Raw genomic sequence first — 16,173 nt, 5'->3', positions numbered from 1 at the left:
GCTAGGTGTTTCTAGAGCTGAGGTAATTTGGTCTGTTAACAGTAAAACCTGAAGTTAACCAGAACCCAATTAACTAGCAGTAATTGGCACCTCCAATGACACACACACACACACACACACACACGCGCGCGTGGAAGAGGGAGAGAGAAAGAGAGAGGATTTGCCCTTAGGAGAAAGAAACAAATGACAAGAACAGCACAATATTATCAGGTGCACTCAAAACAACCACTAGCAGCATGTGCCCTCCTCTCAATAACAACATCATTTCCAGAAGTGAAGCAACTCAAACTTCTGAATCATGCAACGTGATAGAAAGATAGAAGGGTTGGGGCTTCCCTGGTGGCACAATGGTTAAGAATCCGCCTGCCAATGCAGGGGACACGGGTTTGAGCCCTGGTCCGGGAAGATCCCACATGCCGTGGAGCAACTAAGCCCGTGAGCCACAACTACTGAGCCCAAGTGCCACAACTACTGAAGCCCGTGCGCCTGGAGCCCGTGTTCTGCAACAAGAAGCCACCCAATGAGAAGCCCGCACACCGCAGCGAAGAGTAGCCACTGCTCGCCACAACTAGAGAAAAGCCCATGTGCAGCAACAAAGATCCAACGCAGCCAAAAATAAAAAAATAAACTTATTAAAAAAAAAAAGATAGAAGGGTTTACCAGAAAATTCATTTAACCAGCACATGTCATTTCCCACAAATTGTGGTTAAGCAGTGTTATATCTTAAGACTATAGTGAGCTGCCTAGGAGTTGTGGGCAAGTGTAATTCCTTAAAAAACAACAGCTTTTCAAAGTTGTTGAAGGGAAGAATTATAGCAACTAAACTAACTAGAAATGGAAGCCATTTTCAAAAAGAAACCAGAATCCTCAATGTACAGCTGGAGCAGAAGATTCTGGAGTGCCTTGTTTTCTGCTAAATTGCAGGCTCCAATGATCAGGTTTCAAGTTTTACTGCAGCAACTGACTCAAAGTGATTACTTAGCCTGCAAAAGAGAAAAGAGTGTAAAGGAACAGGATTGAGGTACTGAAAATTGCAATTAAAGAGGGCACATGAAACTTGATTTGTTCCTCCTTTAAATCTGGTTGAACAATACATGGACAAGAACAATTAAAATAAAGTTTAATATTAATGGAAATACTAGAGAAGCAACTAAGATTTCTGGAGACATTTTTAAAGGCGTAGTATTTATAATGGCAAAGGGGGGCATGGAGAAAAAGGCTGAAATATGATATATTTTTAGCTGAGTAATGACACATATTAGCATTTGATGACAAAGTCAACAATGTCAAATTTCAGGTGATTAGAACCCAAGAACTTGGTGGGCTAACCCTGAAGATGCTGCTGGAAGAACACAACAATAGCCATTGTAAGGTTGGAGGCAAATTAGCATGGTGAGCCAAGTGGCCAATACATCAGATCTTCAGATGATGGTGATGATGAGGAGGAGGAGGAGAACTGGCGTGTTCACAGCTACTTCCCCATTATTTGAAAAAAAAATTTCTTTGAGTTTCTTTTTGTTTTGTTTTTCTCCATTTCTTGGATTACCTTCCTTGCACCTCTTCCTACCTGCCCCACCCCCAACTCTGCATATCCAAATTCTACCTCTTCTTCGAATAAACTTTTAAAAATGCAGTTTATTCCAGAAAGTGATTTCTGAGCTCACTACTAAGAAAAAGCAAGCCTCTTCTCTTTATCCCTCCTCCACACCTCTTGTGAGGCACTAGTCATTTTCTGCCTTATAATATGGATACATATAATGGGGCTTGTTTCCTACACTAGACCTTAAGCATAAGATTCATGATTTATCTCTGTATTCTCTACACTATCACTTCTTTCTTATGTATAGAAAGCAACCAACAAATATCTGTAAATAATTATAAATTTGTGTTTAGTGAATGGAATAGTAGAGATGGAGTTGCACTGATGTAACTGTCTTATCCAGATTCTCTTTGACCAATGTCTCATCTTTTCAAAGGCTAAAGATGCAGTTCTTATGACTTCATGGGCTAAGGATTATCAGCATTAAGACAACATATGGTACATATGTTTTAGAATCTTTATGTGAATTAACTTTATAAATTTAATTATATTTTAATGCCAGAGGGGTTTTGCTATTTAGAGGAACCATGTATAGGATCCTTTTGAAATACTTAGCTCCTCCTAAGTATTTTGCTGTAATTTTAACACATGGAGATAGTTTTTTATTTAAAAAAATATTTATGTACAATAAAAGTCACTTTTTTGATGCATAGCATTATAAGTTTTGACAAACGCATAGTCACATAATTAAGACACAGGACAGTGCCATCACTCAAAAAGTTCCCTGATGCTGTCCCCTTGTTAGTCCATCCCCTCACCACAAACCCTTGACAACCACTGACCTGTTCTCTGTCCCTATAGTTTTGCCTTTTCCAGAATGTCATATAAATGGAATCAGATAATATATAGCCTCTTGAGTCTGGCATCTCTCATTTAGCATAATGCAATTGAGATTCATCCATATTGTTGGCATATCAATAATTTAATTCTTTTAATTGCTGAGTTGTATTCCATGGTACAGAGGTATTACAGTTGAAGGATATTTGGGTTATTTCCAGGTTTTGGCTATTATGAATACATCTATTATAAATATTCATACACAAGTCTTTGTGTGAACTATATACTTTTCTCTTGGGTAGACACCTAGGAGTGGGATTATTTGGTCACATGGTAAGTGTGTAACTTCATGAAAACTGCCAAACTGTTTTCCAAAGTTTCTGCAGAATTTTGCATCCCCATCAACAATATATGAGAATTGCTCTGCACCCTAACCAGCACTTGGTATTATAAGTTTTGTTTTTAGAAACCATTCTAATGAGTGTGTAGTGGTATCTCATTGTAGTTTTAATTTGTATTTCACTAATAACCAAAGATGTTGTGCATCTTTTCATGTACTTACTTGCTATCCATCCTCTTTAGTTAAATATGTTGAAATCTTTTTTTTCCATTAAAAAATTGGGTTGTTTATTTCATATGGCTTGCCTTTACTTAAATAATTTTTTAAAATCACATAATTTTGTAGAAAAAGAAGAAAATTAAAATCATCCATGAATCCACAATAGGTGATAACTATTTTTAAATATTGGTATATGTACTTCCCATCTATTTTTTTAATGTGGGTTTACCCTGAATTTCCTTGGTTGCACCAGCCTAAATATATAAACAAGGTCAGCAAGTAGTAGTAAGTCAAATGTAACTCAGGTCCTTTCTATGCCTTGTTCACAAAATGCTTAAGATAGAAGAATGGAGGATTCTTCAATGGAGAAACTAAATAGACTTAGAGAAAAAGATATTTTCACATACTGGCTTTAGGTAACTGGCCAATAAGAAGGCTGTTGTATCAACTGATCACCCTAAGAGAAGCCCATCATTTGAACTGTTCCCGTCACCCCAGCAAGTGCTTTCAATTTACTTTTTTAGTTGATTTCTGTCACTTCGAAAAAGAACAGAGACCTAAGAGTCATCCGACAATTAAGAAAAGCCTTGGAATATTACTCAGCCATAAAAAAGAATGAAATAATGCCATTTTCAGCAACATGGATGGACCTAGAGATTATCATACTAAGTAAGTCAGACAAAGAAAGACAAATATTATATGGTATCACTTATATGTAGAATCTAAAAAATGATACAAATGAACTTATTTACAAAACAGAAACTGACCCAGACTTGGAAAACAAACTTATGGTTACCAAAGGGGAAAGGTGGGGGGAGGCTGGGATTAACATATACACACTACTATACATAAAACAGATAATCAACAAGGACCTACTGTATAGCACAGGGAACTCTACTCAATATTCTGTAATAACCTATACAGGAAAAGAATCTGAAAAAGAATAAAAATATGTATATGTATAACTAAATCACTTTGCTGTACACCTGAAGCTAACACAACATTGTAAATCAACTATACTCCAATATAAAATAAAAATTTAAAAACAAGTCCACAACATCAGAGGTAACAAAGAAAAAAGGAACTTGGAGGAAACAAAGATGGTGCAGGATGCAGAAAAAAACCCAAAAAACAAAAAACACCTTTTTTAAAAAACAGTACTTGAGGGAATTCCCTGGTGGTCCACTGGTTGGGACTCTGTGCTTTCACTGCCAAGGACCTGGGTTCAATCCCTGGTCAGGGAACTAAGATCCCACGAGCCGTGCAGCACAGCCAAAAACAAGTATTTGAAAACTAAAAATACGATCACTGAAATAAAAAGTCCCAAAGAAGATCAAGAGGAGAATGTTGAAGACAAAGAAGACGAGGAGACAGAAAGTAGGGGAAAAATATAAGAGACTTTAAAAATCAAACAGAAATTCCATTGTTTAGCTAGTTAGAGTTCCAGAGAGCACAGGACAAAAATGAAGAAGAAAAAATTATAAACGAAATCCTAGAAACTGTACCTGATGTAAAGAACATAATCGCCAGGTGAAATACCCAGCCCAATGATTGAAAAAAGTCCTGTAACAAGGACATGATGATAAAATATTAGTACACTGAGCATAAAGATCATAAGACCTTCTAAAGAGGGGAAAGATGATTGTATCAAAAGGAAGAAGAAACAATAACTTCAGCCTTCTCAATAGTATCACTCAATTCTAGAAGACAATGGAATATTATCTTCAACATTCTGAAGTGAAATTATGTTTAGCTAAGAATTTTATATCCAACCAAGACAGTGTGAGGGTAGAATAAAGACATTTTCAGAGATTCAAGATCTCAAAAATTTATGTCTTATGTATCCTTTGTAGGGAAATTACTGTTTCAGAAATATAAGACAGTCAACCAAGAAAGATGACAAGGTGCCCAGGAAATGGGAGAGCTAACCCAGAGGATGGTGAGAGAAGTCCTAGAATGCTAGAATGACAACCATGCCTCAAAACCTAGGGCTCATTCAGTCCTGATTAGATCAAGAAGACAGAGATTTTTTTTTTTTGAGAAAAAATGTGGAATTGATAGATTGATGGTTCTGTGTTTGGAGGCTTGGAAAAAAAATATTTCTAGCCTTTTGAGACTTGAAAATCTTTATATATAGTTGTAATTAAGTAAGTTCTGACTACTGGCTTAAAACATTTTTGCCTTGTGACATTTTTGGCAAAAAGTCTTGCCATGTGACATTTAAAGATTATGATAAATCCATAGTGGGAGGAGGTGGGGAAGGGAAGTGGAGGTGGAGGTGGAGTTAAAGGGCTAAATCCTCAACCACCATAACAGGATGTCAATAGACATTGTCTTAAATTGATAAATCGAGAAATAGCTGAATGAGCAAAGTACTTAAACACAAAGAGGTAAATAATAGATAAAACAGTTAGAAATTGAAAGTGGCAGCCTCTCAAGAGCAGTATGGATAAGAGATGGAGCAGAGGTCCAACTGTATCCCCACGTAAGTCTTCTAGAATAATTTATTTTTTTAGAACCATGTGCACATATTATTTTGATGAAAAAAACACAAAAATTAAGTAAAAATATTTGCATACACTCTTCAGATAGAATTGGAGTTGATGTTTCAAAAGGCCTTACACTTTTTAGGTTTTTGCTATATACTGTAAAATTGTCTTCTAGAAGTTATCAGTTTTATTGCCACCAGCATGTATAACTAGTATCCATTTCCCTACCTCTTTGCCAATCTATATTATTTTTTTTCAAATCTTTGCCAGTTGGATAGGGGGGGAAAAAGTTTCTAACCATTATTTGAAATACATTTTCTTTAATGGGTCCTACTTACAGTTGAGGCTAAGTGGCATTCTGTCAGTTTGCTTCCTGTTAAATTCCTGGATTGCGACTTGATGAAATTGCTAATCTTCTATATATGTCTTAACATCTAGAGCTAGAGCTAGACAGACTGCAAAAATTGCCTTAACTGTGAAGTAACAGAAAACATATCTCAAATGGAATTAGTGATCTGCTTTCCCAAGCAAGTACCTCTTCCTGACTTTCCTACTTCTATTTAAGACCCTGGTAATTTTGGACCCTTTCCTCCATACTTAGTCAGTCAACTAATGAATCAACTTTGACTCTACGTAGACTCTTATACTTGTTTCCTTTTTATCCCCTCTTACCACTCAAATGTTGCTTTTGCTTTCAGAAGAATTTTGATAGATATTTCCAAGATTTTATATGAACTTATATTTCCACCAGTAGTGTAGGAGAACAACTTTGTCCTTGAACTGTCAACACTTGGTACCAAACTTTTTGATCTTTATCAATCTAATAGGTGAAAAATAGATGATACCTCATTGTTATTTTGATTTGTACTGCTTATGTATGTAGCTAAAATGTATAATTTCTGCCTACATCTCAGTAACCAACATTAGGTCACATAGACAGGTTCAGAGGCAGGGGGCTCACAATGCCAGCATTTCACTATACAGCCTTTACAGTGCAAGGCAGGGAGGAAGGGGGCTGGAATGGATGTTGAAGCCATCGTCATTTTTCTCATATATGACTTTTGGGTTTTATGTCCTTCTCTACCCTAAGATTAAAATTTTGCTCATTTTTTATAACTTTTTATTATAAAACCATTGAAATACACAAAAGTAGAGAGAACAGAATAACGAACTTTCTGGTATCTATCACACAGCTTAAAAATTATTAACATTCTATATTTTGTTTCACTTATCCTATGCCTAATTATTTTTCTGAAGTCTTCTAAAATAAAATCTCGGATACTGTATTATTTCACTCATGAATAATTTAGTAGGTTTCCCTAACAGGTAAGGAGTTTTAACTGATGTATAACATATAGACATTAAAATGTATGGCTCAATTAACTTTCATAAAATGAAAACACTCATGTAACTATACCTCATATCAAGAAAGAGAACATTACCAATACTCCAGAAGCCCCCTTTCTGTCTTCTCCAGGTTATTACTGTAGGGAAGAAAAATGTTTTCTTTGACCCTCTTAGGGTCCCTGGATGGGTCTGACAATTAAACTGACAGAGACAGGTTAACAGGAGAAGAGCATACAAATTTAATATAAATTTTACTTGACATAGGAGCCTTTATATGGAAGTGAAGACACAAAGAAACAGAGCTGTGTATTTTACACTAGGTTTGATGAAGAGTGGAGAGTGATGGAGGAAGAGGCTAGGTTAAGGAGTATGAGATAATGTAGTAAACTCGGGGAAATTCACAAGGCCTGTTTGTTAGGATGCTTCTTGGTGTTCCTTTGTCTTCCAAAATTAGGATGCACCTTTACTCCAGCTATAGTGAGGGCACCTCTCACATGAGAGTTTTATGACCTGTTTCAGAGGAGAAGGGTAGGAAGGGGGGTGAGTAGGGGAAGGTCGGAGAGACCTTCTCGCTCTGCTGTTTTTTCAACTCATTCAGTTTAAAATAGTATTTCATTGTGTGAAAATTTCATAGGTTTTTAACCATTCATTATATTAATGGATATTTGGGGTATTTCCAATTATTGGCTATTGCAAAAAGTGCTGCTACGATCATTTTTTTTTTAAATTTTTATTTATTTATTTATTTATTCTTGGCTGTGTTGGGTCTTCGTTTCTGTGCGAGGGCTTTCTCTAGTTGCGGCAAGTGGGGGCCACTCTTCATCGCGCTGCGGGGGCCTCTCATTATCGCGGCCTCTCTTGTTGCGGAGCACAGGCTCCAGACGTGCAGGCTCAGTAATTGTGGCTCACGGGCCTAGTTGCTCCGCGGCATGTGGGATCTTCCCAGACCAGGGCTCGAACCCGTGTCCCCTGCACTGGCAGGCAGATTCTCAACCACTGCGCCACCAGGGAAGCCCCTATGATCATTCTTATACAAGTCTTGCTGCACATATGTCTGCATTTCTCTTGTGTATATACCTCAGAGTACCATCATTGGATGATAGGGTATGCTTATGTTCAGTTTTAGTAGATACTTTCAGTTTTCTAAAATGTTTGTACCAAGTTACAGTCCCACAAGCAGTGTATGAGAATTACAACTGTTCCACGTGGTCATCAACACTTGGCATTGTCAGTCGTTACAAGCTGAGTTCCCTGGGAAGTAGACTCTGAGAAGGAGATGATCAAACAAGGAGTTTATTGGGATCAACACCTACAGAAGGGAAAGGGAGTCAGCAGGACTGGACAGAGGGAGGAGTTGGACTGTGATGCAGTTTCAACCAGTGACTCAACTCACCCCACAGAGAGCCAAGTTTTGGGGCCATTACAATAGTCCCCGCCCTGCCACCATGGCTGCTCTGTTTATATGTCTATTAGATCAGCATAGGAGCTGATGATGGAGGCTGAGTGAATCAGCCAGCTGAGTCATTTTGTCTCCTGGTGTTTAGTGCCTCTTCTGTGGTAGATGTTCTTGGTGGGTGTTCACATGCAATCTTCATATCCACTTTATCCCCACTCCTATATGGCCATCCCACCCCAGACTTCTTCCTCCCTGATCTCCCAATCTTTCTTCTTCCAGGCCCTGACCAGTTGGCCAACACTTTGTCACTGATCATGACTCTATGTATATTCTAACCTCCAGGCCGCTTCTCTTTCCACACAAAGTGGATGATGATTACAGTGAGATAAGTGTTTATAAAAGCACCTTGTCAGTGGTTCTCCATGCCCAGGCTATATACCTCAGGCCAATTAAATAAAAATCTCTGGGAGTGGGACCCAGACATCAGTGTCTCTTTAAGGTTTTCCAGGTGGTTCCATTGTTCATCTAAAGTTAAGAACCACTGCTCAGGTGTTCAGCTTTCTGCTAAAACTTGAAAGATAGTGTTTCTCCAACTTTGTTGTGCATTAGAATCAACTTGTAGATGCAGATTCTTAAGCTCCAAACCCACAGATTCTGATTCAGAGGACTGAATTAAGGCCCAAATCTTTGGATTTTTTAAGTCACCCAAGAGATGGGTGGATACAAGTCAACCAAAGAGCTAACTCTGACAATCTCTGATATAAGTAAACCAAGTTTCTTGCTTACAAGGAACTCAAATCTCATAGAGAGCAAGTTATTTTAATTGGTGGCAGGAGGAATTTTAGCAAAGAGTGTTGAAAATCATCTCTACAGGATTTTAGAAATCAGATAATTCATTATCTGCTAGTATGACAAATAAATCTGTACTTGAAAAATAAATGGGTCTGAATTACTGTGAGATACTAAATAAGCTTACATTTCAAGCTCTCCATAATACATTTGACTTTTTTAAAAGCCAGGCTATACTATTGAGAACGTTTTCAAAAGGAGCACCCAACCTAAAATTACAGCGGCTCTTTGCTGTCTTTAGGTTCATGTTCTTAATATTCATGGTGGGTCTCCTTTCTGCTAAAGCCCAGAGACAACTGGCAGCAGCAATTTTCACTGTCAAGAGTACTGCTTCTCCAAGACAGCATCTTCAATAAGTGGTGCTGGGAAAACTGGACAGCTACATGTAAAAGGATGAAATTAGAACACTACCTGACACCATACACAAAAATAAACTCCAAATGGATTAAAGACCTAAATGTAAGACCAGACACTATAAAACTCTTAGAGGAAAACAAAGGCAGAACACTCTATGACATAAATCACAGCAAGATCCTTTTTGACCAACCTCCTAGAGAAATGGAAATAAAAACAAAAATAAACAAATGGGACCTAATGAAACTTAAAAGCATTTGCACAGCAAAGGAAACCATAAACAAGACCAAAAGACAACCCTCAGAAGGGGAGAAAATATTTGCAAATGAAGCAACTGACAAAGGATTAATCTCCAAAATTTACAAGCAGCTCATGCAGCTCAATATCAAAAAACCAAACAACCCAATCCAAAAATGGGCAGAGGACCTAAATAGACATTTCTCCAAAGAAGATATACAGATTGCCAACAAACACATGAAAGAATGCTCAACCTCACTAATCATTAGAGAAATGCAAATCAAAACTACAATGAGGTATCACCTCACACCGGTCAGAAAGGCCATCATCAAAAAATCTACAAACAATAAATGCTGGAGAGGGTGTGGAGAAAAGGGAACCCTCTTGCACTGGTGGTGGGAATGTAAATTGATACAGCCACTATGAAGAACAGTATGGAGGTTCCTTAAAAAACTAAAAATAGAACTACCATACGACCCAGTAATCCCACTACTGGGCATATGCCCTGAGAAAACCATAATTCAAAAAGAGACATGCACCACAATGTTCATTGCAGCTCTATTTACAATAGCCAGGACATGAAAGCAACCTAAGTGTCCATCGACAGATGAATGGATAAAGAAGATGTGGCACATGTATACAATGGAATATTACTCAGCCATAAAAAGAAACGAAATTGAGTTATTTGTAGTGAGGTGGGTGGACCTAGAGTCTGTCATACAGAGTGAAGTAAGTCAGAAAGAGAAATACAAATACCGTACGCTAACACATATATGGAATCTAAAAAAAAAAAAAGGTTATGAAGAACCTAGGGGCAGGACAGGAATAAAGACACAGACATAGAGAATGGACTTGAGGACACGGGGAATGGGAAGGGTAAGCTGGGAAGAAGTGAGAGAGTGGCATGGACTTGTATATACTACCAAATATAAAATAGATATCTAGTGGGAAGCAGCCGCATAGCCCAGGGAGATCATAGCCAAAGGAGATCAGCTCGGTGCTTTGTGACCACCTAGAGGGGTGGGATAGGGAGGGTGGGAGGGAGACGCAAGAGGGAGGAGATATGGGGGTATATGTATATGTATAGCTGATGCACTTTGTTATAAAGCAGAAACTAACACACCATTGTAAAGCAATTATACCCCAATAAAGATGTTAAAAAAAAAAAAAAGAGTACTGCTTCTCCACTTCACCTGCGTAACAATCACCTGGAGCTCTTGTTAAAATGCTGACTTGGATTCAGTAGGTCTGGGCTTCTGCATTTCTAACAAGTGATGCATTACTAACATCTTCTGCATTTCTAACATCCCAGGTGATACTGATGCAGCTAGTCTGGGAACCACAGTCTGAGTAGCCAAGATCCATGGCCCCTTGTCCTTCCCCTGTAGCTCATACTTTACCTTATAACAAATTCTGTTCCACTTTGGTCCTTTGGGTTAAAGCCAATAAACCCAAACTGCCTAAGATGTTAAAATCTGGTAGGTTAACTGATCCCATTACATGCTCTGCTTTGCAAGTTAGAATGAGGACTTAAAGAATTAAACTATATTAAGCATAGACTTTAAAAACAATTAAAAACGTTACTCACACGCTCCATATTGATTCAGACTCTCCATATCCTTTGATTTCAGCAGTATTATTGTCATGCCTTGACCTCTTGTTAATTAACAAGATTTTAAAAGATGGATTGATGAAAATGATGTGCTGATCAACTTATCTGATGACACTGAAACTAAGTAAAAATTCTTTTGGAAATCTACTTAATCTATACCAAGAGACATTAAGTTTGTTTACACCAGCATTGTTTTGATATTTGATCTCATATTCTCATTCCTGATAACATATTACAAATAATTTACTTATACAACAAATATTTGCTGAGCATTTACTATATGCCCCTCCCTGTAATAGATGGTGAATTAACTTAAAAGAAGGAAAAAAGCACTTTCTGCAAAGATATTTATTTCAGTATTAACTAAAACGAAAAACTTGGAAACTAAATCTTCAACAACTGGGGAATAATTATGTACATTTTGATATAACAACTCAAAGGAATAGTTCAAGACATTAAAAATGCTGTGTAGATTACAAAATTGTGTGTAAAAGGAATTTAAAAGAGGATTAAAAAACTGTAGAAGCAAAAAACTGAAATAAAAGCTAGGGAGGTGTATTGTTATAATATTACCGTAAATAAAATGTTGCCGTAAAAAACTTATTAAAAAACCACACACACACTGACACACACACACACACACACACACACACACACACACACACACACACACTTGTAGCAGCATCAGATACTATAAAGGTTCATTTCTTTGACTATCGATGCAACTTTTAAAAAGCCTTCTCTTACACCAACAAAAACATTTCTGTCCTTTCCTGCCTCCATAGCCTGCTTCTTCCTGTCTGTAAATGCAGGCAGGAGATGTCGAGGAGGTAATCTAGAGCTCTCCTGATTTACAGTGAGCAAAATAACAGTTTCCTGAAGAGGCTGGCAAATGTTATGCAGACATTTTACATCTGTATCAGTGTTATCAATGACATGGATTCTACAAAGCTAAACCCAGGCATAAAGGTATTCTTCTTTCAGCTATTTTTACTTAAAAGTTATTGGTTTGGGGTTCTATTTTTCTCATATTGCAAACTTTATGGATATTGGGTTTTTAGTTGTAAATATCATCTTGTTTATATTTGAGTTTACTCAGTGTTGGAATCCCTATGTAATTCTCTAAGTTTGGTAAGTTCTCAGGTACAAAGGCATAATTTAGGGAGGGGAGTGGGAGGGGTGTGTGTGTGTGGTGTGTGTGTGTGTGTGTGTGTGTGTTTAGGTAGACTACCACAGCTAGTGGGTGATGAATGGCGTTGGGGTGGGAGTGGGGGAAAGGGAGTTTGGGGATTTTTTTTGCAGAGAGAGTGCAAGGCTCAGGGATGCAGTCCTGCAAACTATCAATTTTTATTCTTCTCTCATCCTTTCACCTACCAAAGACTTGCCAGGGCTGTGAAGAATAGATAAACATACACAGAACTGGAAGGACTGAGTAAGTGATAAGCCTCTTAACAGCAGAGATTTTATGAAGGTTACTATGAGCTAATTTGAAAAAGTGTTGCTGAATGCTGAAGAAAGGATGCTCTCATATTCAGAGTTAGAGTGATGCCAATTCCTTCTGGGCACCATTCATACGAATAGGTTTGCTTCTTTGCCCTATGTCAAGGAATTAAGAGGAATGCCTCCTGGTTTGCCCTCCTATTTACACTCCTGACACACAGAGGTGAAGGCAGGTGGGGTTTTGCATTATTTTGTACGTGCAAGTGGTTGTTCAGTGACCTTGGAAAAGCCCAGTGCTAATGTATTACAGCAGGTGGCAGCCTTTCCCTGGGAGAGAAGGAAGAGTTAGTCTTACCTAAGGCAAAATTGTTTTTGGTTTTATAGCTTTTCTTTGATATAAGTGTAAGGTGATTTATCTAGGGCCTGAAGTTAAGATTGGCTTTATAACAGAGGGAAGAGGAGCAGGAACCCTGGAACCCAGAAAAAGGGATGTGGGCTCACTTCCGGGACCCGGCCGCTTAGTCACTGACTCTGAGTTACTCAGTGGCTGCCCTTGGGGAGCCTGGTCAAGTTCAGACTCCACAACAACAGGTGTGGGTGAAGGCATCAGCCTGAGGCTCAGAAAGGGGCTCTGAGCAAGAGGCCACAGGGAGGTAAAGAACTGACCTAAAGGCGTAGAATCAGAGCAGATCAAGAAGACTCTGCTCTATACGGTGAGGAAGGGCGTTTGATAACAGAAGTATCCCCTTTTCATTCCAGATCTGTAAAGAAACATCTAAACTGCCAAATGTTTTTTTGAAACGGTTATTAAGTTCTTCTCCTTCAAGTTTGCAAAGTGCTTAATGGATAGCCGACTTGGCTGAGAAGCTTGATGCTGGGTATATATCCAGTTCGTTTCTACTTTCTTAATGGTATGATTGTATTTTATCATTTATCAGGAAGGAACTATGTCAACTATATTTCAATTTGAAAAGGTTTTATGTAAAATGATGTTATTCAAAACAGTGTGAATGAGGAGACATTTACTAAAGCACTTACAAATGGGTTTGCTTTGTGACTAAAGGTAATTACTGTGATGAGATGGGGGTAGGAACGCTCAGACATCAAGGAACTAGCTGTGACTATTTAAATTAATTAAAATTAAAGCAAAAATTCAATTCCTCAGCTGCACTAACCACATTTCAAGAGCTCAATAGCCGTCTCTAGCTAATGGCTACCATATTGGATAGCACAGATTATTGACCACTTCCATGGTCACAGAAAGTCCTACTGGTCAGCGCTGGACTAGAGGAAAAAACTGGGGAGTGCTGCCAAGTGAAAAGCATGAGGTTAAGAACAAGCCCTCCTTGTAATACTAAGTATCGTAATCATAATTCCTCAGTGCGGCAGGAGTTTCAAATAGAGTATTTCATATAATTCTGAAGGCAATCCACGACCATAACAACACTGCAGCCTACATTTGTGGAAACCTTACTGCCGGCCAGGCACTAAGGGCTCCGTTGTAATAACTCATTGGTCTTTGCAAAAAACTGGTGACTTCTAACTTATCTGTGGTTACCTGGCTTGTAAGGAACAGCTGGAACTCAAACCCATGTTTTTCTGGGTTGTAATAATTAGAGAGAAGACGTGGGAAATGCCTAGCACACTCTGTATGTGAATAAAATCTGCTTTTAAGCCACTTTCCCCTTAAACTGGGCCAACTCTTGGATTCTCTGTCACATACTTGTCTTTCTGGCTGAAGAAGGCTTTATGCCAGCTCTGATAGAGTAACAATGATGCCCTGTTTGTCAGGATGTGAGCCATTTCCTCCCCCCGCCAAAGCAGAATCGGCTGTTTGCACAAAGGAAGTTGGTTTCTCAGCAGCTCACCTTTGTAGAAATCAAGTCTATTTGGATGAAAATTTTGAAGTAAGATATTCTTGTTTAAGACAAAAATATTCTTATTTAAGACTGGAAGTATATATGGGAAAATGCTGTTTTCTCTAGGTTGGTACAATTATGAAAAATATTTCCTTTTTGCCCTTTTCTCCTTTTTCTTCAAAATGTTGGCTCTATTTTGTAACTTTTCTACATGAATATGTGTAATAACATTTAACAAAATCAAATCCAGAGACTACATCATGAAACTGGTTAACTGGTTAACAATATTTTAAGCTTTTGATAATACAGCAAATACTTTAATACTAGCCAATAAAAAACTTTAAATTGAATGCTAAATAATACTTTAACCAATAGCCGAGGAAGCATGGAATTTAATTATAAGGTTAAAAACGGCAATAAACAGTGTTTGGGTACTCACTGCCTCTCTGCAGATGGGGACTCGGGGTTGTTTTACGTCAGTGGCCCCATGGATGCCTGCTTTATGTCATCCCGTTCAAGATGAAGTAGGGACTGGTCCATAAAACAGTCTGTGATTCACGCTGTTACTTTTATCATCAATTAGCACCATATGGTCTTTGAAAACTAATAAACGTGGTGTGAGGAAAGAGAAAAGGGATCTTTTCAAACTACAGCATAGATGTCTGTCCTTCCCAGGTGAGGCTCATTATGTAGGAGTGCTGTAACTGCAGGGAAGGCAAAGGGGAAAAAAGAGGTTGAGAACTGGCCCGTTAAGTGCTACGGTTCTTTTCTCCTATAAAATTCAGACTTTGTGATAGTTTTACTTTAAAAGCATGTCTTTACCTACTTTTAACTAACACATCATTGTAAAGCAATTATACTCCAATAAAGATGTCAAAAAAAAAGTGGTATTCTTTTAAGTGTGTATGCATTTTAATTTTCTTTAATGAAATTTGGTATGCTGCTAAAGGATATCTTTACGTACTTTTAAACCCGTAGTGTGGGTCTACTGTGAAATAATAGCCAAATGAAATGGTAGCCAAAAACGTTTTCAAATATCTAAGAATTCTGATTGAATACAGTTTATAGAATCATTCACTTTAATGGCCTAATAAAAAATTTTTTAAGTATAAAAGATAATTTAGAGGATCAAGTGATAATGTAGCAGCAGAGAATCAAGAATTCACTCCTTATTCCCTCACTTCCCCACCTCTGAGGCTTCCATTTAAAAGCGTTACTGCTAACTTTAGAGTGTAATTTAAGTTAGGTGGCTATAGGTTTAAAGCTAAGGAAAAACAAAAGACATGTGAATTCCCAGCAATCATCTGCCTAAGCAGGCAGTTGGAGATAAGAAAGAATGAACTGAAAAAGGGCAACAGATTCATTCCACAGGTGGTGTACGCAGCTGCAAGGACTCGGTGAGCCAAGCCCTTTTCAGAAACACAGAGAAATATTCAGCCTTGTCCGCTCTCATTCCCTGCAAGAGGATAGACCTGGCAGCCTTAAAAAGGAAGAGTCCTGGAATCAGACCAGGCTCTTTTGTGTTTCCTGTTTGAAGGCATTTTGAAAAAAACAGAATCCTGAGATCAATTCACTTAAAAAAATTATGTACATACACATATGAATACCATGCATTTTATACTGCCTGATGGATGCCAAACAATCCACCTCTGCC

The 16,173-nt window shown here is 38.0% G+C and overlaps 1 protein-coding gene across 2 annotated transcripts in view; it reads right to left on the bottom strand.

The window, feature by feature from the left end:
• Positions 1-16,173, bottom strand: part of VPS54 (VPS54 subunit of GARP complex) — a 141,706-nt gene that overhangs the window by 110,572 nt on the left and 14,961 nt on the right. For both annotated transcript variants that reach the window (XR_005022379.1, XM_036872930.1), the window contains exons 3-4: positions 14,959-15,223; positions 11,197-11,340 (exon numbers count right to left, since the gene is read on the bottom strand). The gene's annotated coding sequence lies outside the window, so the exon portion shown is untranslated. The remainder of the gene's footprint in view (positions 1-11,196; positions 11,341-14,958; positions 15,224-16,173) is intronic.

Source organism: Balaenoptera musculus, chromosome 13, assembly GCF_009873245.2.
Source record: "Balaenoptera musculus isolate JJ_BM4_2016_0621 chromosome 13, mBalMus1.pri.v3, whole genome shotgun sequence".
NCBI classification, from domain to species: Eukaryota; Metazoa; Chordata; class Mammalia; order Artiodactyla; family Balaenopteridae; genus Balaenoptera; species Balaenoptera musculus.
Note: the sequence above shows the minus strand (reverse complement) of the source record. Positions and strands in the feature narration are given on the sequence as shown.